General features: G+C 42.9%; 1 protein-coding gene across 15 annotated transcripts in view; it reads left to right on the top strand.

The window, feature by feature from the left end:
- The window catches only part of Zbtb20 (zinc finger and BTB domain containing 20), a 747,261-nt gene that overhangs the window by 668,053 nt on the left and 55,537 nt on the right, over positions 1–23,671 (top strand). The window contains exon 1 of one of the 15 annotated variants that reach the window (XM_037210001.1): positions 12,135–18,866. The exons of 13 other annotated variants lie outside the window; for them this stretch is intronic. The gene's annotated coding sequence lies outside the window, so the exon portion shown is untranslated. Of the gene's footprint in view, positions 1–12,134; positions 18,867–21,568; positions 21,864–23,671 lie in introns of those variants that run through there. One more of the 15 variants, XM_028872126.1, reaches the window with a different exon arrangement.

The raw sequence follows: 23,671 nt of genomic DNA, 5'->3' as shown, positions 1-23,671 counted from the left end.
TGAGGACAGCTGTCTCTGGAAGTACAACCAAGCTACTAAAAGAAAACCAGCCTTACTGGCCACTGCTGAGCAGGAGTCCTGAGAATCAGTAGTCTGCTCTACAGGCCGAGGGGAGCTCTGTCAATACTCTGACTTCCTTGGCCTGATTCTAGAAGAGAAGAAAAGAGGAAACAGTACACCCCAAAACCAAAACCAAACCCCACATGTTCAAAGCAACTAAAGATACCAACAGTCTTCTGGGTTCTCATTCTCCTTTTCAGTATTTTTAAGGAATTCTAATTAACGTATGTCTGAGCACATTAGCTAGGTGGTTAGTATTATTAAGCATCTCTATACTTTTGGATGTTCCTTTACTGCATGATTGTGATTATATGAAGCAGAATCCGTGCATGAGTATATTGCCGCTTTAGTCACTGGGCACCCCCACAGTAGCAAACTATGTGCCAATGTTATAAGAGATGGTGGCTCAAGCTGTAGCACTGGTTGACTTAATGGTTTCACAGCCCTCAAAGAATTGGGGTGACTGCAATAGAAGCAGATTTCTGTTTTCCCAGGTGAAAAGTGAAGAAAATGAATCTGTCATTTTCCTACTCCAGCTAGATGCTATGAGCATTTGATGAGCCAGTAATATAATCTTAATAAACTCGGGGATTTGCTGGAGATTAATTATTTCTTTTTGGAAGAGGGTGCTAGGAGGGGCACTCTCAACTGATGTGAAAAGTACCAAGTGGTTGTTGTCTTGTCTTGGTGTAGCTGGTTAGCAATACCACAGCCTCAACATGAGGGAGGTCATATCTTGAGTTATTTGCTCATGGGCTCAGACACCCTAGTACTGACACCCATGCTTTTGGGGGGCAGCTATGCATTTTAATCTAAATCAGAACCTGTGACTATGAAATGATTTTTTTTCTCTATCCCAAGACATTTAGTCACTGAATAAATATTTATTGAGAAGGTAGTAAATGCAAAACACTATGCTGAGCCATCTGATTTGCTGGGGAACTGACTCTGTGATGTGAACACATTAAATCCCTGGTGTAACCAAGTAAACCGGCCAGACAACGGTCACAAAATTGGAACTTTCTATTTGAACGGAGCCCTTTGCTGCACAGATGAAGGCATTTGGAGCTGGTCGGTTTTGTTAATTCCTCCCACTCTGCACATGTGGTTCTCATCGAGCCCCAGAAGCAGAGCACAAAGCCTCTGGTCACACTGTGTGCCGAGTTCCATCCTCAGCATGCCTGTTTGTCAAGAAGTTCTTCTCTGGGATGCTGTAGGCAATCAGCTCTGACATTTTCCCTGTTTTATCTTTCTTCTTTGATGCTGATCAGTTAAGCACTGGCGTAGCCTTCCTGAGTTCAGTAATGACACATCCCCAGGCCTTGTTTGTAGTACGGTCATCACATTGGTGTTGAAAGAATGTAAGCCTTTATATGGACACATTCTTAAGGAATAAAAGTGCTTCTCAAAGATTCATCTATCTTTTCTTAATGATGTCAAACTATATTAACTTATTCCCCATTGGCCACTGGTAGACACTCTCTGAGAGGTATATCTACAAGAGAATATTTGTGAAAGCTGTAAGGTGCTCCACAGAGTTATGAAAACCTACTGTATCTGCAGATAAATATTGAAGGAAAAGGAAAAAAGGGGGCAGAAATGGTCAAGAGGAAAGAGACCCTGGAAAAGGTTTAGAGATGACTTTCTTATTAACTGGTCCATTAATGATAGATCCTAATTACTTGTAAACATATATAATAATTATGAATATTGGTGGGCAGTGCTGATACACACCTTTAATCCTACCACTCTGGAGGCAGAGGCAGGTGGATCTCTGCGTTTGAGGCCAGCCTGGTCTACAGAGTGAGTTCCAGAACAGCCAGGGCTACACAGACAAACCCTGTCTCAAAAAACCAAAATAATAATAATAATTCTGAACATTGAAAAACAAACCATCTCTGTTTGCAAGGGCGAAAATGAAGGTACAGATATTCAGTAACATAAATTTTAAAGATGACTAAAAACATAGTATCATAGTTCTAGGTTAGCAACCTCCTTGCAGCACAGGCGTCTACGGCAGATGCACTGTCTTCAAAACAGAAGCAAGGCAAACTCATCGGTCGCTCCCACTAAGTCTAGGAGAGTAAATTCTGGGCCGTTCTAGTCTACCTTCTCCTCGTCCCAATATTTGGGTGGGGTTTGGTTTGTTTGTTTCTTCTTTCAATTTGAAAACTCATTCACCATTAGAATTACTAACACAAACAGTATGAAGTCTGGTGTTTGTTCACTTCTTAGATCTTCTGCTCAAGTGCATGAGCTTAGGTTAGAAAACCTATAAACGTTTAGGAGGTGGAGAAGACTGAGTTGCCGTTAATATACATAGACTGCCGAACTTCAATGTCATCCTTAGCTGTGTGTGTTACTAACCGGATGCCCGTTCCCTTTCATCCTTTGCCTTGCTCCTTTGTTCCTCCTTAATGAGATCTAGAGCCATCCTTACTGTAAGATGTAGACATACACATGGATTGCTAGCAAAAAGCCACTGTGTGCAGTTTAGATAAAGGGAAAATAAAGGGACCAGACAGCTCGGAAAGGTCAAACTAGTCATCTCAAACTGTTGGTACTTCAAGCCACTGGGCAAAAAAAGGCAGCAAGATGGCTGGGAAGGTTAGGTCACTTGCCATGAAGCGTGGCAGCATATGTGTTTGTACACATACGTACACTCACACACATGCACTCACACTAATAAATATAAATAGCGAGGCTTTTTTTAAAAAAAAAATGTTTTAAAGCCACAAGAGTTGGTAGCAGATTTTTGGAAACACATAATTGTGAGTTCAGATCTCAAATCTGCCACTTTGGAGCCCTTTGACCTACATTAATTCACTTCTCCTCGCTGAAGGTCCCTGGTACACATTTCTCTCACTGGGCAGTAATTACTGCAGAGAAAGAATGGCATAGCGTGGCTCAGGTAGTGGGGTGCAGACAGCTACAGGTTGAGAATTTGCGGGATGCTGGCCCTCCTGTGCTTCAGCATGGTAATTGCCCCCCCCCAGTGTCAGGCTCACTGTGAGCAGGTGGTTATAAGTAAACACCCCCACCCCAACCCCAACCCCCCACCCCTGTCGGGTCAGGCTCATGGTCCTTTCAGGTCAACATTCAGTTTCCAACTACAGGACCAGGAAACTGTTACATAAGACACAGTAAGTAGTTCTTGCTGCTGGCTTCAGGGATTAGCTACCTTCCTTCACATATCCTCCTGTCTTTGAATAACTCTGGACTTATTACCCGTGATTTAGCTAAACTCTGTGATACTATTTCTGTCATCGACCTTTAATGAATTTTCTAAGTTTACAGCCTTGTGTGTAAAGTGGTTCTCTGCTTAAAGACTAGTAAGATTTTCCCCCTTGTGTAACAGAATAATAAGGAAATCCATTTTCCCATTCCCAGGCTTTTCATCCCTTTATAGACATTTGTCAGATCCCTGCCTTGACTTGACCATCTAAATAGAAAGCTTTGTCTCGTATCATAATTAGTCTAATCCATTCTGAAGTTTCTCTTTGTTTGTTTGTTTGGTTGGTTGGTTGGTTTTGGTTTTGGAGCATTTTATCCAGAAAGGGTCCCATGCATGGGTCGCCATTATCTTCTGCTAGAATTGCTGTGATTCAACTCCCTTCCCCTGTCAAAATTATATTCTAAGTGTACTCCAGGCTCCAAACAAAATGGTCTTAATATGAATGCAGTTGCATCTGAGCCAAGGTTCAGCTTAGAGACAGCTGGCAAAATGTTCAACAAACTGGACCAAAGAGAAAGAATCATAACAAAAACATGATCTGTCTGTAGCAAAGTGAAAAACGTGCCTTAAGGAAAAGCAGGAGGCTGACACTCCACACATACATACACGCTGTCGCAGAGCCTGATAAAGGCCACAAAGCGCTTTCCCAGCACCTTGTTCCTCTTGAACTGGCCCTTGGGCTTGGAGCACCAGAGTGCCAGCACCACAGTGAAGTTGGGCTCACTAGACTCTTGTAGTGAGAGGCTGTAGCTGCCAGACTGACAAGAGAGCAGGAATCTGGGACTCAAGAGCCTCCTCACATTAGCATCTTCAACACAAAGATTTGAACTTGAAATGACTCACTGGGAGTGGGTGGCAACCTATTGTTGAGGTGCTTTGTGAACCCAAGGTCAGCATCCTAGGGAGAAATCCCTTCAAGCAGTGAATGATACACACAGGCAGGTGAGCCCGGTCCTCCTCAGTTTGTCAGGGCCTTTGGCCCATCAGCCTGGGCTTTGTCCAATGCTTCATGGAACATGTGGACAAGGTATGTCATTCGATTTTTCTACAGTTTGTGAACTCTTCGTGTTCTCATCTCATGGATGAGGAGAACTAGATTATGTGCACAAGTCTAGCTGAAAACTGCAGTGAGGACAGAGACAAGTGTCATCATACGGAGATACCAAGATCATTTCCAGACATCCTGAGCCTAATCTGGCCTCTTATAGATGACAGCAGGACTCACGAGGTCATCCTGAGACTTGGCTTTTTTCAAATGCTAATGATGCAGACTTCCTTAGGCTTCTCCAATGGAAAGTGCTCAGTAAACCTAGCTCCAAACTTGTGTCTGGACAGACAGACAGACCATTAAAGAAGTCATGAATTGGACCTTTTCTCCTTGATTGGTTTTAGCTTCCTTCCTACATTAAAATAGTCTTTCCACTTCTTAATTCGAATGTGTCTCCAGATGATTGTAATAAACTGTACCCCACATCTCTCTGGGCCTTCTCTTCCTCCCTGAACGATCCTGGTCCGTTCTGAAGAGCCTTTGCCAGACAGATCATGGGTGAAGACCATTGTATTTCGGCTCCCTGATCCATTACACTCCTGCCTTTCACCAGCATGCAGAGGGCTGTGTTGTTTTTTTTCTAACAGAATAAATTAAATATGAAAGGGAAGGACTAATGTAATTCAAATAAACATGTTAATGACCCTCTTTTTCCATTTGGTAACTAGACCGGATGTGGTGGAATGCCAGTTTTTTACTGAGCCTGTAATTTAAAACTTTGAACAAGGACACTTTTTTCCCTTTTATTTCCATCCTCCATTCCCAACCTCTTTTATTCTTACAGACACTCCTTACTGTCCAATTAGTTTGGGAACATGGAAACTGTCCTCACTGCTGCCTGGAGTCGTGGGCGACCCCGGTGGTTTATCTGTGGGGTGGCTCGTGAGTGTGGCGTTTGACTGGTGATTAACCTGTCAGGGCTCTGTGCCTCTCCCAGGGCACCGGAAGGAGGCCGCTGGCACACCACGGACCTCCTCTAAGGCCCTGTGGCCTGATTCTGCAGATTTTACATGTGCATGCTTATGCTCTACGCAGAGCTTCAACACTGAGATGTGGGGACAGATGAGCTTGTAACCTGGGAACTAGCCATGCATTCCAACTACATTTCAGCAAGAGTTAGCTCCATGTCTTAAGAACTTTTTATTACTCAAACTAAAACCCTCACTAACTCCATATGCCCCCAAATAACCTCTATCCCCCACTACCTCTCCTGTCTCCCTTGTGCCCAGAACAACCTATTCCACAGCACCCTCACACACACATACACACACACCACATATACATACACATACCACACACACACACACACACACACATACACACACACACACACACACACACACACACACACCACATACACATACACACATACACACACACACACACACACACACACCACATACACATACCACACATACACACACACACACACACCACACACACACACACACACACATACACACACACCACACACACACACACCAGAAGGCTGAATGCAGAGCCTCTCCCGCGTGCCACAGAAATGTCACCTGTAGGATGCACTCATCAGTGAGCTCAAGAGCCTGAGTTTCCCCACGCTGTGCACATTTAGTCTCTCTCCTCCACCCCTGGAATGCCCTGTCTGTCCCTTTGGCGTTTTACAGGCTAGAACCCGTTATCTCTTGTTTCTTTTACTTCAGTCACTTTCCAGTGTTTGAAGGAAAACTTTTTGATGTGAACATATTCTGGGTGGTTTTTTTCCCCTAACTGACGCTGGCTGGAGGAATGAAGAGGAGAGGGGCTCTGGCCCTGTTACTTCCTGTTTGTTTTTGTTCTGGAGAATGCAGACCATCTGTGTCTCTCCGACGCTTTTCTTATGCAGCCACTGTTCTCGTTTTTGATAGTTAATGCTCTTAGTTTTCCTCAGTTCTCACTAAACAATTTCCTAGTCCCCTTCCAAAAACTCCTAAACCCCTCATTAAATCTTTCTTCCTGAAATTTCTTATCTTAATAGTACCTCTGCATACAGCTCTGTCCCCATTAAGGCCAGGATACAAATTAAGTAAATGATAATGGGAGAGAGGAAAATGGAGAGAGGGAGAGAGGAAGCCGTAAATGAGAGGGGAGAAATTAAGCGTGCTTCTTAAAATGGAGTCCGACAATTCTGAGACCCAGGTCCCAAGACCTAGAATACACTGTTGCCTAGAACCTTGTCAAGTGGAAGGGGCATTTCTGGACATTGTGGATGTCTGTGCAAATTGGATCTCCCTAAGCGTGGCCTGAGAGAGTTCCTCCCAGGGTGACTTTTGTGGCTTTGTAGTATGGTTGAGATTATCCTTTCTTATGACAATCAAATGTACTTTTTTGTAGTTATCAGAATTTGTGGACATACATTTTTCTAAGAGATGCCCAAATACAAATTCTGTATACTTCAGGATTTTGGGTTTTCGGTCCAGTTTCACTATACAAGGTCTCTAAGCAACTCCCACCTCCATCCCTTATGGAAATCTGACTTCTGTGTATGCCAGTTTACTCCATGCCGTCTGGAAAGCTACCTCTGTGTACACTACTTAAGGAGGCTGTTTTCTGAGGACCATCTTCGTGTCAGATGTCATTGCAGTTTGGAACACAGAATTTTCCCCATTCGGGTTTTAAAATAAAAAAATCAAAGGATCCCCCCCCCTTCTGTTCTTAAGGTCAGGATTAAAAAGCTAAATGAATTCCAGGTTTCAGGCTCCCAGAATTATATTTCAGCCTGTTTGAGCCTAACATGTGTTCCCAGCAGTCCCCTGGAAAGTGAGGAATAGTCATGCGTGGCCTTCCTGGAGTGCCACACAAGGGTTGGCCCTAGGTGTCCTTCTGCCTGTCCCTGCTGTAGTGCCAAGCACATACCATTTCATCGGTAATGTATTAAAATGGGCCTGGTGTAGTCAGCAAGAGCCAGGCCAAAATCGATTGGCTATTTTTACAAAGGAAAAGGAGGGTAGAAAATTGCTCCTTTAATCTGGGTAAATCAAATGGTGCCTGCTTGCTTCCCACCTGTGGCTAAGCGGGGGCAAGAGCGGTGGGCTTGACGTCAGCACACCCTCGTACCGCTTCGTCCGTGCTTATCCACGTGGACTTGGAGAACCAGGGTATCTTCAGAACTGACTTTTCCCATCCCCTGAGAAAACCGGGGCTCTGTTTCTCTGGGGTGGGGGGAGGAGCATACCTCCTCTTTGCCCTTCTTAAAAGATTTGAATGAAAACAGTACACCCAGCTTCTCTGCCTTTTAGTTTTTCCCTGCCATGAAATCATACCTGACCATGACATCACAGGGCGCTGCTCCAGGCTGCTGTGGGATGTATTAAGGCAAGGTCTTTAATTGGGTTAGTGGGGCGCACTAGGGGCGCAGGGTGGAGAGTGCGTGCTGCTCACCCAGTAGGCAGTGTGAAAGAAACTGCCAGGCTAGGGAAGGGCTCTCTCCCCAGGGACTGTGAACTCCAGTGCTCTGTCTTCCTTTCATATATTACCAACCAATGAAATTCATCTTTTCAAAGGGAAAAATGTAAACTCTACTTTGTTTTTAATCTGCAAGAGAGTGGGGGTGGGATTGCACGGGCAGGTTTGTTCTGTAGCATTGATTTGTGACCAACAAAGGAAATGTCTACTTATGAGACACAAATCAATGCAACCAGACTATGAAAGTGCAAACAGAGATGTGAGAAAATTATTCAATCGTTAGTCTTCTATGGAATTTAAAAACAGAGTCTCTTAGCTGTTCTGAAACCCACCCACACCCACCACCACCACTGGCAAAGAAAAAAATTAAATAGAAGTAGGGAGGACCTCTCATGATTTTAGAAAGGGGAGACAAGGCAGTAAGATTCCTAAAAGATCAGCAATGTTATGAATGAATTTCAGAGTCCATTAAACGTGTCTCCAGATACTGTGAATCTCCAGCTTTCCAGAAACTGGTAGACAGGTTCTGCCCAGGCCTCTGCTTCTGTGGGAAGCAGTGCTGCTAGACAATTGACAGCTTCTTGCAAATTCTGCTTATCCTATAGTGACACACCTTCAAACATTCACAGACATTAACAAACATGCTAAAATGTAGGCAACAGGCTAAAAATTATTTTATGAAATTAACCAATTTGGACAAACGAGGAAAGGGACATGAATTAGCCGAAAGTATGAATTGTGTCATATCTGTGTAGTTTGAAATTTTGAGAGTGCTAACAAGTGAGTCTCTTGAGCACTGACTTCCAACTAAGAATTATACTAGCAGACCCGATAGCTGTTGGTCAATTGTTCTTCCCACCCACTTCTCCCCACACCCACAGCCTAACATTACTAGTTTGCTTAGAAATCCTGTTTCCAGAGATAGCAAAAGGTAAATTCCAATACTGTCCCTATCCTAACTCTCACAGATTGTGAATTATGCTGAGGTCCCCTTGGGGGAATAGAAGAAAAAGTGGTCAGATGTTACATCACTGAACACATATTGTAATAGCTTCCTAGTGTCTTTATGGCCGTCAGTGTCCAGACAGGCCAGAGTTCCGAGCAAAGCCTTGGAAAACACTGGAAGCCTGGAAATGCTGTCTGCCTTGGCTTCTTCGCCCTTTTCTGCTTCTGTTCCCCTGATGAAGTCAGTCACTACTGACTTTCTCACCTGATACAACCAAAGCACTTCTTCTTGACCTCATGTTAGTCAGTTGCCTGAGGAAAGCAAGGGACTGAATGGAAGGGATCAGATGCCTACCAAATAAAGTAGTTAAGGATGCGTTTCTGGCCAAGCCCACTGAAAATAACCCTTGAATAAAATCACAGAATTGTTCAGCTCTGTGTTACACTCTAATACCTTGCAATCCAATTCTGGCAGTGTAGACCTCTGACTTACAGCCCTGAATCAGAATAAACAAGGATCTTCAAGTGTCCAAATGGGTCTCCAACAAAACCTGCCTTCAAAAGTAGTATCATCTTGTACACCTCATTTATCTGATTTTCCAATCCAAAACAGTTTAGAGAATACACTTGTCCTGGGAAGTTGGGAGGAGATGGTTCTAGAAAGCTGAGACAGTAATGGCCCAATGGAGCGTACACTCCATATAGTACAGTCTGTGGCAGCTGGTGTAAGATAAGAGGAGAATTCTCCAGAGAAATAAGAAAATCTGTCCCCGACAAGCAGGGATGATGACTATTCACAACGATGACCCTGCATCAGAAGAAAGGATCAAATGGTACCAGCATACTCCAACAAGAACAGGAATATCTGAAGGGTCTCTGTTTTTATACAAGTTTAGAATGTGTGTTATTGCTTATAGCTTATGTCATTCAAATTTAGGTGGAGCATTTATATCACTTTTATTTATTTGGTAATTTTTTAATTTGTAAATGCAGAAGTGGCATTGAAAACCAGGCTAGCTAAAACTACTCAGCATGGACACCTTGAAAGGCTGTTTACTCTTGAATGTTTGTTTTAAGTCCAGGTCTCTGGCACCAAGGTCTCTCCTTCCCATTGGCCTCAGCTCTGTACTGTATGTAGTCATCTGGAGTAAGGCACAACTGCTCATATTTAGCTGATTTCCTCTGTTAATGTGTCATTATAGCTGACCAGAAACATGGTACAGGGAGTTGTTTGTGTGTTTTTTCTTTGCTTATGCAACTTCCAAGCAGAAAATGTTCTTGAGACCAGATGGTAAAGAACAGTCAACTGAAAGTTCTCCTCTGCAGATAGACTGATGTTCCATGTGCTCTTGAAGCCAGTTCAAATACCCGTGTGAATTCGAGTCTTGATTTTAGTAACTCTTGCACCTCTGCTAGCTCCTGTTCAGTTGGCAAGGAAAGAGGCTAGAGTATTTCGTTACATGATCTCTGAGAGCAGCTGAGCAGTGAAGCCGCAATGCCACGGCCCTCTGGAGTTCAGCCTTCAACCCGATGAAAGGTCATCACAGGTCATTTTGGACACAGTAGATCACCAGGCTACAGTGACCACTTGGTGTTTGTGACCAAACCTGTTTTCAACATTGTTGTTTTAAAATAGTGTACTTTCTTAGTACTTTTCTTATTTTTTTATTTTACTTATCCAGCGTTCAACTTGGCATGTAAGTTTTTGTTGGGGTTGTTGTTGTTATTGTTGTTGTTGTTGTTGTTTTTAATCTGCTCAGCAATTTGGAAGTTTGCTTAGAACACAGATGAGTTAAGATAAAAAGCTGTTTTTCAAAAAATGCCTCTAGTAAGTAAAAATGAAGATACTATATCTGAATGAATGTGGAAAGTTGTCCCTCTGTATATTTTTAAAGCTTCTCAAAACCATCCCCAGTTCTCAGCCAAATGCAGCCTACCCAGATTGTCTTTAGGAAAGTAGCAATTCACAGAGATTTGCAGTTAGCTGCATATCAAACCACACTCTCACTTCAGTCCCTGCTCATAGCTCCACCATTTTAGAATATGGTGAGAGATGCCAGAGACCTACCATCTGTTTAATGGGCTAATTATGTTTAGCACATGCCTACTTCACAGTAATACTATGAGTGAGGTTGCCAAACATCATACAAATGTATATGTTTGTATATATTGATATATAAATACACACATAAATAAAGTCGTATACATATATAGTAGCATTCAGCATCTCTGCACTTACTTTAGTCCATGTTTTCCTTCCAAGATCTAACATGGCCTTCACTAGCTGGGCACTGTCAGAGTTTGTGATGATGTATGGTGGGGGGCTCAGACTGAGAGGGGCAGTGATTGAGGTACTTGAGCTAAATTTGTGTGTGTGTGTTTGTGTGTGTGTGTGTGTGTGTGTGTGTGTGTGTGTGTGTGTACACGTCTGTCTTTGCCTTTTTTAGCTGTATTCCATATTCTCCCTCTTAAAATCTTACCTCCATAGACAATGCAGCCAAATTCATGACACTGTTCCTGTACCAAATATTTTAGCTCCTCCTTTTTAGCAGCTGAGAATTATTCTGCTTTACTTAAGCCTAAAGCTACAGCTTTTCTCTTAAGTACCATATCTTCTATATTGAGTATGTTGTTAAAGCAGGCATCTTTTTCCCCTTTCATGATGATTGTGCGGCCCTTGACAATGTTTCTAGTGTCTCAGAACACTTCCTAGGTGTGTGGTCTCAGGGACTCTAGTCACTACAAGAACTAGTTGTTAAGTGATAGCAAAGGAGTTATACCTGGCTCCCAAGTTGGGTCAACCTTAGCTGCTTCTCGGAAATGAGGCTTACAGTCAGTGTCCAGAAGCTTTGGAGCAGTAAAAGAGAGGCAGACAGAGGGCATTCTAGGTGAAGGGAATGAAAGCGGTAATGAACAGAGCAGAAGTGGAAAGGAGCGAGTCATGGGTAACCAGAGTGCCTGCTCAGGATATGATATAAGCTCTAGGTGCTGGGCTTTCTGTGAGGCGCCTTTGTCTCTGTAAGGCTAGCTCTGCAAGCTCTGGACCTGCTTGCCTTTTAGGATGCATTGGCCTGAGAACTATTGGGAGAAATATCCATGTCTGCGTACCAGACTGTAAACCCAATGTGGAGCATTCATTTTGAAAGAGAGAAAAGATCATAGGAGACTCTCGTGGATACGTTTCATTTTGTCTCTCCTAAGATGGAAGTGTCTTTTTAAAGCTTCCTGCACCCCCAGAGCAGTAGAATGTTTTGCTCTACCGCTTTAACTAGAGTGAATTCTTCAAACAGAGCTGTTTTGTCTTATTTGTTTTGCTTTTGCAGATTTATGCTTACCAGGGATTTTTATAAACAAGTTAGAAGGAGGAGAAATAGCCAAGATGTAAATAGTCCAATCAGATAAGCTTGCATGAGCTTGGTGGGGGCTTCGGGGGGGGGGGGGATGGAGGCCCTGCATCAGTACCGGAATGATCATTTTCACCTTAGGCATCAGTCTAATTTGAAAGGAGACATTGATAGACAGAGAAAGGCGGAGATATTACTTGTTTTTTCCCTTGGATAGATGAAAAATAATCGCCTGGGTGTATATTCAGTGACTTCTTGAGCTGAACAACACAACAAGCTATGGACACTGATCAGAAGAAAGCAGTGCTTATCTAAACAAGAAGCTGGGTACCCCTTCATCACTCTTCCCAGAGCACCAGCAAATGCTGTGACTAGAAGGAGGCCTAACCCTCCTCACACCCCTGCTTTCCATGTAGGAATATGCATTTTCATGCCTTGCCTGTGGTCTACAAGAGTTTAGGCACAGATAGGGATCCAGAATCTTCTGAGGCTCTCAGGTACCATTGAGTCAGATCACTCTGTAGTTTCTTCAGTTCCTGTCATCACTTTAGGGAATTCTAACTTGGCTTCTTCTAGAATACTGCTTTTCTGTATCTTGATTACCAACTGGCTTCTCAATTAATTGCTTTAGAGAAGTTTATTTTATAATAATCAATTGCAGGGTCCTATAAACGAATCTAGTAGTTAAGATGGGCTCTCAGATGTGTCCTAAATATTACACAAATACAGAGACACTTACCAGATAAACATCTACATCTTTTTGCATGACTGCTAGAATACCTGTAAAACTGTCTTGGACCATATTAGACTTTTCAGATTTCTAGGGCTCCAGACATTTGTTGGGAGGTATAAGTAGTATGGTAAGAGTTGCTCATTTGTGCCTGTGAGTTGTGCCTAAGATGTGTTTAAACTGTTGTGCCTTTGTAAGGAAGTAATTCCACTATTATCAATGTCCCCCGTTCCTGTCATCAGACCAGTTACTACAAATGGATTGCGTATCAGCTTCAAAACCAGCTGTACTTAGTGTTTTGCTGATGTTTTGTTCAGTGTAGAAGAGAAAGAACATGGTGAGTGTCTGGCATGGCCCAGCTCCCTTTCATGGATAAAGAGTCCATCACCGACAGCAGACATTCAATCAATGGTTATTGAAAGGGGCAGGAAAAAGTATCCAAAAAAACCCTCTCAGAATCATTTGGAAATATTAGTTCCAAGCTTCTGATACAATGCCGTGTGGTTTGTTGCCCACATATGGTTATTATGATCTACTTGTCAGCAATGATCCAGAAATACTTTACTGTTGCAATGCAAAGTAACATCATAATCCATTTTTACACTGTAAGTGTGTGTGGCCCAGTGAGTCCTTGCTCAGATGCCAGACTCACCACTGTGAAGGAACTGGCTGACACAGTGCCCTGAAATCTCAGGTAAGTATAGTCATCTCACACAGGCATGGGTTGAGCCTGGTGTTTGAAGCCAAGAGGAGAGGCGAAGCTCTGCTCTTCTCTAAGTAGGAACCATTTGGCAATATTCACAAGAGTTAGAGGGAATAGGCTTTTGTGAAGAAAATTGTGGTGTCTCAAGGCTGTTTTTATTAAAACATTTAGTCCACCAGCATACCAATTTTAAGAATAATTTAATTCACAAAGCCTATGAAATAAACAGAAGAGTCTAGCCCCAACAGCTGCGTCCTACCACTGTGATCCTGCTGTGGTGCAGGGTGATTCAGTGGTCAAGATCCCTCCCTACTGCTCTGCATTTGGATATTTGTGAGGGGAAAAAAAAAACTAGAACTCATTTCCTTTAATATCCATATGGCATGTAGCAAAGCCACCAGAGAATACTAATCAAGATTTTTTTGGTCAGCTCTAGCCAGATGTTCAGGTAGCAATAATAGAGATCTTCTCCTCCCTCTTATTTTCTTTTCTTTGGGTTTTCTTCCCGAATCCAAAGCTTTCCTGCTTTTACGGATGGGGGTCACTCCTAAAGAAAGTACGCCAAGTTTATCGTGTTTGCAGGACCACATGCTGCTTCGACAGGTGACTATCTCATTGTGCATTTTTGTAGCCTGTGCAACTGAGAGCATGTGGAATCCCAGGGGCTAGTCCTCCAAACACAGTGTTGAGTTTGAACTGCACTAATCCACTGTTTGACATTACAGAACAATCAAAGGGGAGAAGAAAGTTTTCCTCCTGTGAGCCTACCCCAAATGAGTGGCAGGATGTAACCTCTCTGTGATTTTCCATAAAGTTTTCCGTGATATCAGGGGGTACTGACTCCTGGAGGTGCATGCTTTAAATTAGGTCCTGGCTATGATTTCCCATAAGAGGGAAATATAAGGCAGTGAAGAAATACAGACATAGATATCTTTGTAATATTCTTTCTCATAAATATTTTAACTCACTATCAAGACCCTATTTGATCCTCAATCAAGTGAGTGATTTAAAGAAAAAATTATCTTTGGGGGCTGGGGAGATGGCTCATTTAGTATGATTGCTTGTTTTGCAATCATGAGGACTTGGGTTCAGAACCCCAGTACCCACATAAGATGCTGGACATAGCCACATGTGCCTGTGATCTCAACATTGGGATGTAGGGACAGGCTCATCTGCGGGGCTCTCTAACCATCCAGTCTTGACAGACAGTGAGGTTCTAGTTCAGAGAGACCCTTTGTCAAAGGAATAAGGGCAGAGAGAGTCACACGGGAATAGACAGGACTTCTTTTTCTGGCTTTCAGTTGTGGCTACCACTTACAGATGAAACATACACACACACACAAAGAACTTACCTTTGTGATTTTTTTAAGTCATGTTTTCAGCCTTTCCTATAACTGCGATTTTGGTTAATCATCCTAACAGGTGGCTGGGAAGAAATCATGTGTAGAAAGTTCTCATAGCTTATAGCAAACCAGAAGATATGCTCATGAGAGAAATGCAAACCCATGAATGTAGTTCCCCCCCCCCCACACACACACACACAAAGAGATAGTTCAGGGACAGTGTGTGATGTTATATGTCCTGCATGGGGAGACACTGAAACCGTGTTTTCAGTTCCTTTTCTCTCCCTGGAAATCTATGCAATAAACAGAGCCAAGAAACTTTGGAATATACTCTGGTGAAACATAAAGGAGATGAAAAAAAAGTCCTTTGAAACTCCAATTTAACCAGTGCAAGCTAGCAGCCAGTACAGTGAAATAACTGCCTCTTTTGTCCTTTGGGTTTGGTGTTTCTGTACACTAGGAAAGAGTTAGGGAATATATCTGCCTTGTGTGTTTGTTTGGAGCCCTTGGCTGTTTCGAATACTTTCAAGATGAATGCTTGTTTCCTGCATTTCCTTAAACAAGTTCAGTTAAACATATTGGTTATCCCACGATGCATGATTATTCAATACATTACAGAATACAGGAAAATCAATTGGGCCATCCCCTTTCTCCCATCGCCCCCTCCTGTCTGTGACACTGTGTGAGGAATTGAGAGTGCGTGTGCATATGTGCATGCATGTGTATGAGTGTGTCTGGGAGGTAGACAGATTCCCTACCTGGAAATGGCTTGCTATTATTAGATGTTCAGTTACCAGGGGTTATGTAAGACAATTGAAGCTCTGTTTTTTAACAGAGACATGATTCATGCTGCTTGTAGTAACAGTAACCACCTCCGAACGAGACAGAAACCAGACGCAGACAAAGGCTGGAGAAATCAATGCCGACTCCGTGCAGCCATTCTTCCGATAGCCTCTGCCTTTCAATCAGGGCACTTAGGTTATCAAGAAAGGAGGCTCCTGCTAATTCTGGATCCTTTCTGTCTCCTGGGACTGCCAGATAAATTCATGCGTCTGGAGCTAGGTACAGGAAAAACCAGGCTTCAGGAGCAGTAACATCTGACCTTCCTCCCTAGGATCTCGCCAGTATTCAGACACACCTGGCAAGGAACAGTGCCCACACGTGTACTAGGCACAGGCCTCTCCATGCCTTCTATTTAGAAAGCTTGGAACTCGAGTGTTGGACTCACCCACTCTCAGAACTTCCCTTGGGTGATGTTTTCAGCAGGCCAAGGGAACAAAGAATGGAGTGGTATTAGAGTTGGTACCCCTTTATTACAGCATTTCTCCAAACTCCAGCAGACACAGACTTGCTTCTCAGCCCTCACACAGGCTCAAGACCCTTCCCTGGTCCCTTCAGACTACACCAACTCCACAGTACCCATGAATTTGCATGTCAGCCCCTCAACTGTGTAGGACACAATACCACCTTTCAGGTGAGAACCAGCTCAATGTTTAATGGTAGTGTTCTTTGTCCATGATTTTATATATATAAAAAATTACAGCTAGGGAAAGTTGGTGACCTGACCAGGGTCATGCAGATCCTCTTTTAGATGCAAACAGAATGTGCAGATCTAGTTCTCAGTCTAGGCTCTCCTCTTCAAGTTTGCTACAAAGTTTGGTGGTAAACAGGATATTTTTGAGAAAAAATAAAATTTAAAAAAAAAAAAGGCTTTTCTGCTGAAAACCTTGTTGTAGATTACACTCATTTGCCAGGCAGCTGAAATGTCTCCCCTCCCCTCTGCTCTACCCCAGGCCCTAAGTGGCTCATCTGTGTGAATCATGGCAGGAACTCATGTTTAAAGAAAGTACCGTGTGACTGTTCCTGTGTCTACCCCAGTGAGATAGAGCATCCCAGCAGTATTTCCCTGTCCCTACCAGTGACATCCCAGAAGGATGTGGACATCTTGGGCTTCACCCAGACCCTGGAAATAAATTACTTCAGCTACAAAAAGAAGCTAGTTCCTGCCTGAAGAACTCAGAAAATAGCAGTCCTGCCCCAGCTCCACACCCCACAGGCAGGCTGATCTTCAGTCTCTCTAACACATGTAAGCCGCCGAAAAAGACAACTTTGAGTGTAGAAATGACAGAGAACTGTCTAGCCATGTACTCTCATCAAGCCAATAATCCCCTGCAACAAAATTTCATTTTAAGAAATACCATTATTGCTTACTAGGGTTGATCAACATCGTGATACATTCTTAAGGCTATTAACTATGGATACAAAATTTCATTAATATTTCTGCTATTTCACATGTTCCTTACCTATTTTAAGGTAAAACACAAGTAAACATTCTCATTTATAAAATAGTTTTTAACTAAATCCTCTGTGTACCACTCTTTTAATCAAGGAGGGAAGTGAAAGACTTCACAGACCATATTTAATGAGCACTTACTCTTCTAATAAATTATAAAAGTCATCTGTTCCTACAGTTTTTAAGGAAGAAAGCCGTACTCTCCTGAACACAATAAAGCTCCCTGATCGTACACCCAGAAACTATATTTCTAGCCCCAATCTTAGCACAGACTCACTCTTAGGAAATAGGTTAAGTCTCTACTTGAGATAACATCTCATCTGCAGAACTCAAAGCCCTTTGCTATCTGATTGCTCTGCACTGGCCTGGGAAGACCAGCCCTGGGCTCTCTGTGTGGTGGCAGTAAGCAGTTTTCTGGGAAGACAGAACTCACTGTTTGGGAGTTTTGTGTTGTGCAAGTGGCTGCCAGGCTGCCTTAGCTTACATAACACAATGTGTCTCCAGACTGACTGGAGATAGAGGCTAGTATATGGGTGATAGGCGGCAGAGAATTCTACAGACACCTGCTGCATGCCCTGATGATGTCTTTGTTTGCATCAGGTTACCATGATTTGATGATCACAAATAGAAATTTTCCTTGGTATAAAAGCGTGTTTGTTTGGTGCTGCTTATCCTTTTGTCCTGCTCTCTGTTTGGTATCGACTAAGGCAGAGTCTGTCTTACAGTTAGCCCCAAAGCAGCCTTTGCCGTTAGGTCCAGTCTTTTTCAAAAGCCTGAGACACAGTGGCATTTGGAGAGGTAATGGCTATAATAGTGGATGGTGTTTCTTTTCAACAAAATATCATACATTCTACCTGGGCCTTTACCATCCTAAACAGCCTCCTACAGAACTCAGAGCTGGACTTATCAGGCCTCCAATAACTATGGCAACCAATAACGTGGTTATAACATCCTAATGTGTACAAAGACCTGCTGTAGGTGTTGATGTTTCTGTAAACTATGAGGCAGCCTATTCCCTAGAGGACTGACACACTCCCAAATGATACAGAAAGCAGACAGTAAACACTATTTATCTAAATGCTAAGCCAATGTCAGAGGTCAGTGTCGCCCAAGGCATTCCTCCCAAAGATGGTTTCATAAGGGATATGTTTTCCTGCGGGCCTTGAATGGGAAGAAAGTTCTGGTACAAAAGGGAAGGTGACAATGGTGGTATACTGTCATTTACATGGTGTGCTCAGAAGCTTAGGGAGACAAATGTGTTAATCTTTCTGACCCCTAAGAGTTAGCAGGTTAATACTAAATGGAGTACTAACAGAAAGACCTTATTGTATAGACATTCAGTGACTTTCATCATAGGCAAAAAAATAAAATAAAAAACAAAAGCTTTCCTCTAATTTTCCTCAGGCATTTTTTAGGTGAAATAATGTCTCATAAATCCAATAAGCTTGGGCAAATATGGGGTCCTCAACACCTTTCTAGTATATGGTGAGCACACAAGAGGGAGCAAAGCCTATAGGGCTTCCTAAATTTATTTGAGCAAAACCTTCTTCAGATTTTCTTTTAAGTGACTTTCTTGTGTGGGGTTGGGGGCCGTGTAGAAATAGCGCAAGTGTGCATGGAGGTCAGTCTTGGGGGAGTCATCTATCTTGTCTTTCTAACCCCTGGGTCCCCAGGTCGTGCTCAGAGTTGGCAGAATTGCCTTCACAAACGGAGCCATCACACCAGCCCAACTTTGAATTTTAAAAGTGAGTTCATTTATGTATATGAAAGCTTTATCTGCATGTATTTTGAGCACTGTGTAGATGTCTGGTGCCAGCAGAGCTTGGAAGAGAGTGCTGGGTCCCCTGGACTGAAACTCCAAATGGCTGTGATTCGACTTGCAGGGTCTGTGACTTGAACCAGGGTTCTCTGGAAAAGCAGCCAACACTTTCAACAATGGAGCTACCTTTCAAAGCCCCCGCTTCCCCTGCCCTTTTTTCCCCCTTATGATGCTTTTTAAAGTATCCTATAAACTCATTTTGAGATATACCACCTTAAAGGATTTGGAGGTCCAGAGCTGAAAATCAAGTGAGAAATTACATTGTGATGATCAGTGCTATTGAGAATGAATGTACCATTGACTGCAGAGAAGGATCAGTGGTGAAGCCAGTAGGCACAAGAAGTGAGGACTGGAGAGGAGAGCCTTGGAGGGGAGAATCAAGTGTGAATGAAAAAAGAAAACGGAGGTGATTAAAGGAGACCATCATCCAGAAACTTAGCATGCTGCATGGCAGTGTAGGAGCCATGCTCATCAACTGAGAAAGGAAAGAGAATGAGCAGGATTTGGCAAAAGTCAGCCACACTAAGGTTTGTGCATGGAAACAATGGGTAGGGTTGGAGGCCCAATGGTAAAGAAATTAAGGGGAAATACTGCACATAAAAGATGAGAAGGGGGACTATAGAGATGGCTCAGAAGTTAAGAGCACTGGCTGCTCTTCCAGAGGTCCTGAGTTCAATTCCCAGCAACCACATGGTGGCTCACAACTATCTATAATGAGGTCTGGTGCCCCCTTCTGGCACGCAGGCAGTGCAGGCAGAACACTGTATATGTAATAAATAAATAAATCTTTAAAAAAAAAAAAAGTTGAGAAGAACAGGAAATCTGAAGGTTACCAAGGACACGAGGACAGAACTCAATGGTCAGTGATGGACTGAGGTCACATTGAAACTAGGCTCTTTACACATTAAGAATGGTGAGTTCAAAGCTGGGGTTGGCAGAATTGGAGTGGCATGGGAGACCTCAAAAGAGTCATATAAAGAGGGAGTGAGGGCCAAGCAGTAACTGAAGAAAGACACTGAAGGTCTGTGGAAAAGAAGTGGTGGGCCAGAGTGTAGCTCAGTGGCAGAGCATATGTCTAGCATGCCAGAGGCCTCAAGTTCAGTCCCCAGCATGGATGGGGTCAGGGGTGGTGGTGGTGATATAGATTTAAGTGTTAGTGTAGGGAGGGCATGAATCAAGTGTTTTAAGAAGTACAAAAAGTTCAAAAGAAGGCAATAGGGGCCCATGATGGAGTTTCTAACAAAAACCTGCGGTGAGGACCCCAGATGAACAGGAATAAAGGCAGGAGGTCAGCAGGTCAGTGATTACAAGCTGCTACAGGCCACACCTCAGGACAGTGTGATTAAAACCTGATGTTACATCCTTCTTTGCTCCTCTGGGCTTCGTGGCCTATGGCAAATAGCTGTCTTTCCTAAACAACCTCAGCTGCTTTGTCTATGTATAAAATACCTTGAGTAATTGTAAGACATGAAGTTAAACAGTGAATGAAAAAGCATATTTACCACATGATAAGCATTTAGTTTTGGTAGCCAAAACTATTATCAAGGTGAGGGAACAGAAAAGGGAAAGGGAAATTCCTGGAGTGTGTTAGCTGGGGCAAAGCGACTGTGGTGTATCCTAATACCTGTTTTTCCAGAAAAGTGTAATGGTGAGTACAGGAAATATAATACAAGTGACGAAGTATAAAAGACTGATAAACCAGGAAACCTTCTGGCCACAAATCATGCATCTGTTAGGATCCTTATTTCAGAATTTAAAGAGACCTTAAAGTCATCAGGGCCTGTGACAGGCTCTCTGGACAGAAAGGTGTCAGTTAAAATGCCTTAGAAAGGAGAGGGTAAGATGAGTGTCCTGTCACTAAGGTTTCATTTAAGCCAAAGAATATCATGCCACTGTGTATCACCTGATCCCCAGTTCTCTTGTTTTAAATAAGAATCGGCTACCTGGAATACTAAGGCTTTGGGCATGTACAGCTCTTATTAACAGTTTGTGAATTGTCAAAAAAGGAATCATGGTCTCAGTGGAGAAAATTAGCATAGATTTACTGTGACAAACAGTTGGACTATGATTTCACTCTCTGTTGGCAGGGCCATTCCAGAGGTCGTTGAATCATCAGAGATATTTCTCCTGGACATGAGTATTAACTGGTAGTTAATTAGTGAGCTACAGTGTAAGACTAAATGGTTCTCACAGCATTGAGAAGCTGAAGCTAGGGTCCTGGTCAGTCTGGCCATGCTGTCTTTTGTCCCTGCCTTGTTTACTGGTTGTCACCAGTGTCCATCAGGTAGGATTACTCATAGTGACTTGAGAATTTGTTCCAGGTAGTTAGTTAAAAAGTTAAAAGTCAAATAGCTTTCTTAAACATGTTTAATGGCTTCCCAGGGTGGTAAGCTATGTAGCTCCCACATTTTTCTTCTCAGGAGGCTATTAAAATTTTAAGGGATCTTGAAATCATAAAACCTATCCCTTCTTTTTACAAATGGAAAGGGTGATCCACCTAGAGGTTCAGTGACTCGCCTAAGGTCATCCAGATAGTTCTAGAATTTTCGTTCCCTTCTCTTAGTCCTTTGACTCACTCTCCCTCCATCCCTATCTCTCTCCCTCTCTTTCCCTTTCTCTCTCTCCCTTCCTCTCTCTGTCTCTCTCTATCTCCTCCTCTTTCCCCCACTTCCCCTTCTCTTACACACACACACACACACATTGTACTCCTCACTACTGGCTTTTCTTTCCTTGCATTTACCCTTGGCCGGGACATCTCTGTGCTTCAGATTATGAGCTCGTGCGTCTTTGCCATTAGTACCCCTCACCACTGACTCACCACTTCATTTAGAATGAAGAAATGAGGAAGTGGAGCAATTTTAAATTTACTGTGATCTTTGAGACAGCTTTGTCTACACCTGGGAATTGCTGTTAGACAATTAAGGTTAGTAAAGCTCATTGAATTTCTCAGAGGAAAGGTGTTATTTGAATTATTACCAGATAATTATTGTTAAAAATAACAATAATGTAAAAATGGGAACGTGGCATGTTTGCGACATTATCATTTTGAAGTTCCAGAAGTTGAGGGAAGTTAATGGAGATCTAGAAACAATTGTTTGTTGTTTTTTACGATGTACTCAATGTCAGAAACCCCTGAAATTGTAATGTCTGATGACTGACAAACTGACCCAGAATCTGAAGCCTTGTTGTTCAGCTGAACTGCCCCCTCGAAAACAAAGCCCTACTAGAAAAGAGACTATCAGATGTAAGACCTGTGGTACCCAAACCTATAGCATCGGCATTAGCTGGGAACTTGCTGAAAGGCAGAACTACAGCCTCCACCCAGACATGCTGACTCAGAAACCCTGGTGATTTGTGTGCTGGTTAGAACTTGAGATGGACAGAAGACCCTCCCATCTCTAAGGAGAAAGGAATTAGGAAGGAGCTATGCATATTGGTAGTTTCGAGGCCGGTTCCTTCCCAGTGACTCCGGACTCTCAAGGAAAGGATGCCCTCTGGGATCCTAGCCGCAAGCAGCCATGCACTTGTGCTCTGTCAGAACTATCTGAGAGTAACAAGAACAGTCAGAAGGAGGTGCGCTTAGAGGCTAGCCTCATGGTCTCCAAGCTTCCTAATCACAGACTTGTTCCATGAGCTCACTGAGTCATTGTTCCTCCTCCAGACCCTGGGCATAGTAATCCACATGGCTGAGAAGGTTAAATGAGAATGTTTTCATATATGCAAACGTGTGGTCCCTGATAGAATGTAGATAGCCAGGAAGTAGTTGCTATTGTTTTCACTCTGCCCTTTCTGTGAGCTTCCACCCTGAAAGGACTCTCCCATTTTACATTGGGTTGGTGACTTCTGAGGAGTGAGTAGCAAAGGCCGCAATGAAGTCACACCTTAGCATGACATACTCTGAGACAGCTTCCTGAGGCAGTGTACAGAGACACCAGCAAAGCAGCAAGCTAAAGAAAAGTGACCCTCTGTTCTTCATCGGGGCAGATTCTTTATCACAGTGGTGATGTAAGAGGCAGAGAGAACAGCTGGATTTCCAGAGTCTTGATAGAATTTGTAGCACCAGCAGCCCCTCAAAAATTACCTTTTAACTTAAAAACTAAGTCCACTGGATATGGAAGTCATTAAAAGGGAATAAATATGAAACCCCATGAAGTCATCTCCACTGAGTCTTTTTAAGAGTATAACTGCCCTTTAAGCAATCAACATGACAGACCACACAGTAGTGCTGATTAATAGACCCTCAGGTGTGTGCAGGCACCTGAGAGGGCAAATAAGGAAATAGGGGTAGAAGACAGTTTGCCAAGAACTGGAAGATCATGGCAGGATGGGAAGGAAAGAGGCTTGATTAAAGGGCAGGAAGATTATGCCTCTGTTTAATTATAAATTCCACACTTATAGTAAACTGTTATGTGTCCTGAACATGTACACTTACCTAATTACATAGAGGAGATCTGTGTATTGCCAGGTAATTGTTCACTGCAATGTGGGAGAATATTGATCAGTGATTTTCTTTATTACCTTAATGTAGTTGCCAGGAGATGAAAAAGAAGAAAGTTTGGTGTGGTGAACTATTAATAATCTTTAGCCATACGATGTGTTAGAAAGAACAGTGAACAGTTTCTGGGCCCAGTTTTGCTGGTTATGCAGCTGCCAAGGTAAATGGGTCAATTCATGGCACCTCTGCACTGTACCAGCCAAAAAGGGTTTGATGGATATTACCGTCTTCTTCCT

This window comes from Peromyscus leucopus, chromosome 12 (assembly GCF_004664715.2).
Source record: "Peromyscus leucopus breed LL Stock chromosome 12, UCI_PerLeu_2.1, whole genome shotgun sequence".
Taxonomy (NCBI): domain Eukaryota; kingdom Metazoa; phylum Chordata; class Mammalia; order Rodentia; family Cricetidae; genus Peromyscus; species Peromyscus leucopus.
Note: the sequence above shows the minus strand (reverse complement) of the source record. Positions and strands in the feature narration are given on the sequence as shown.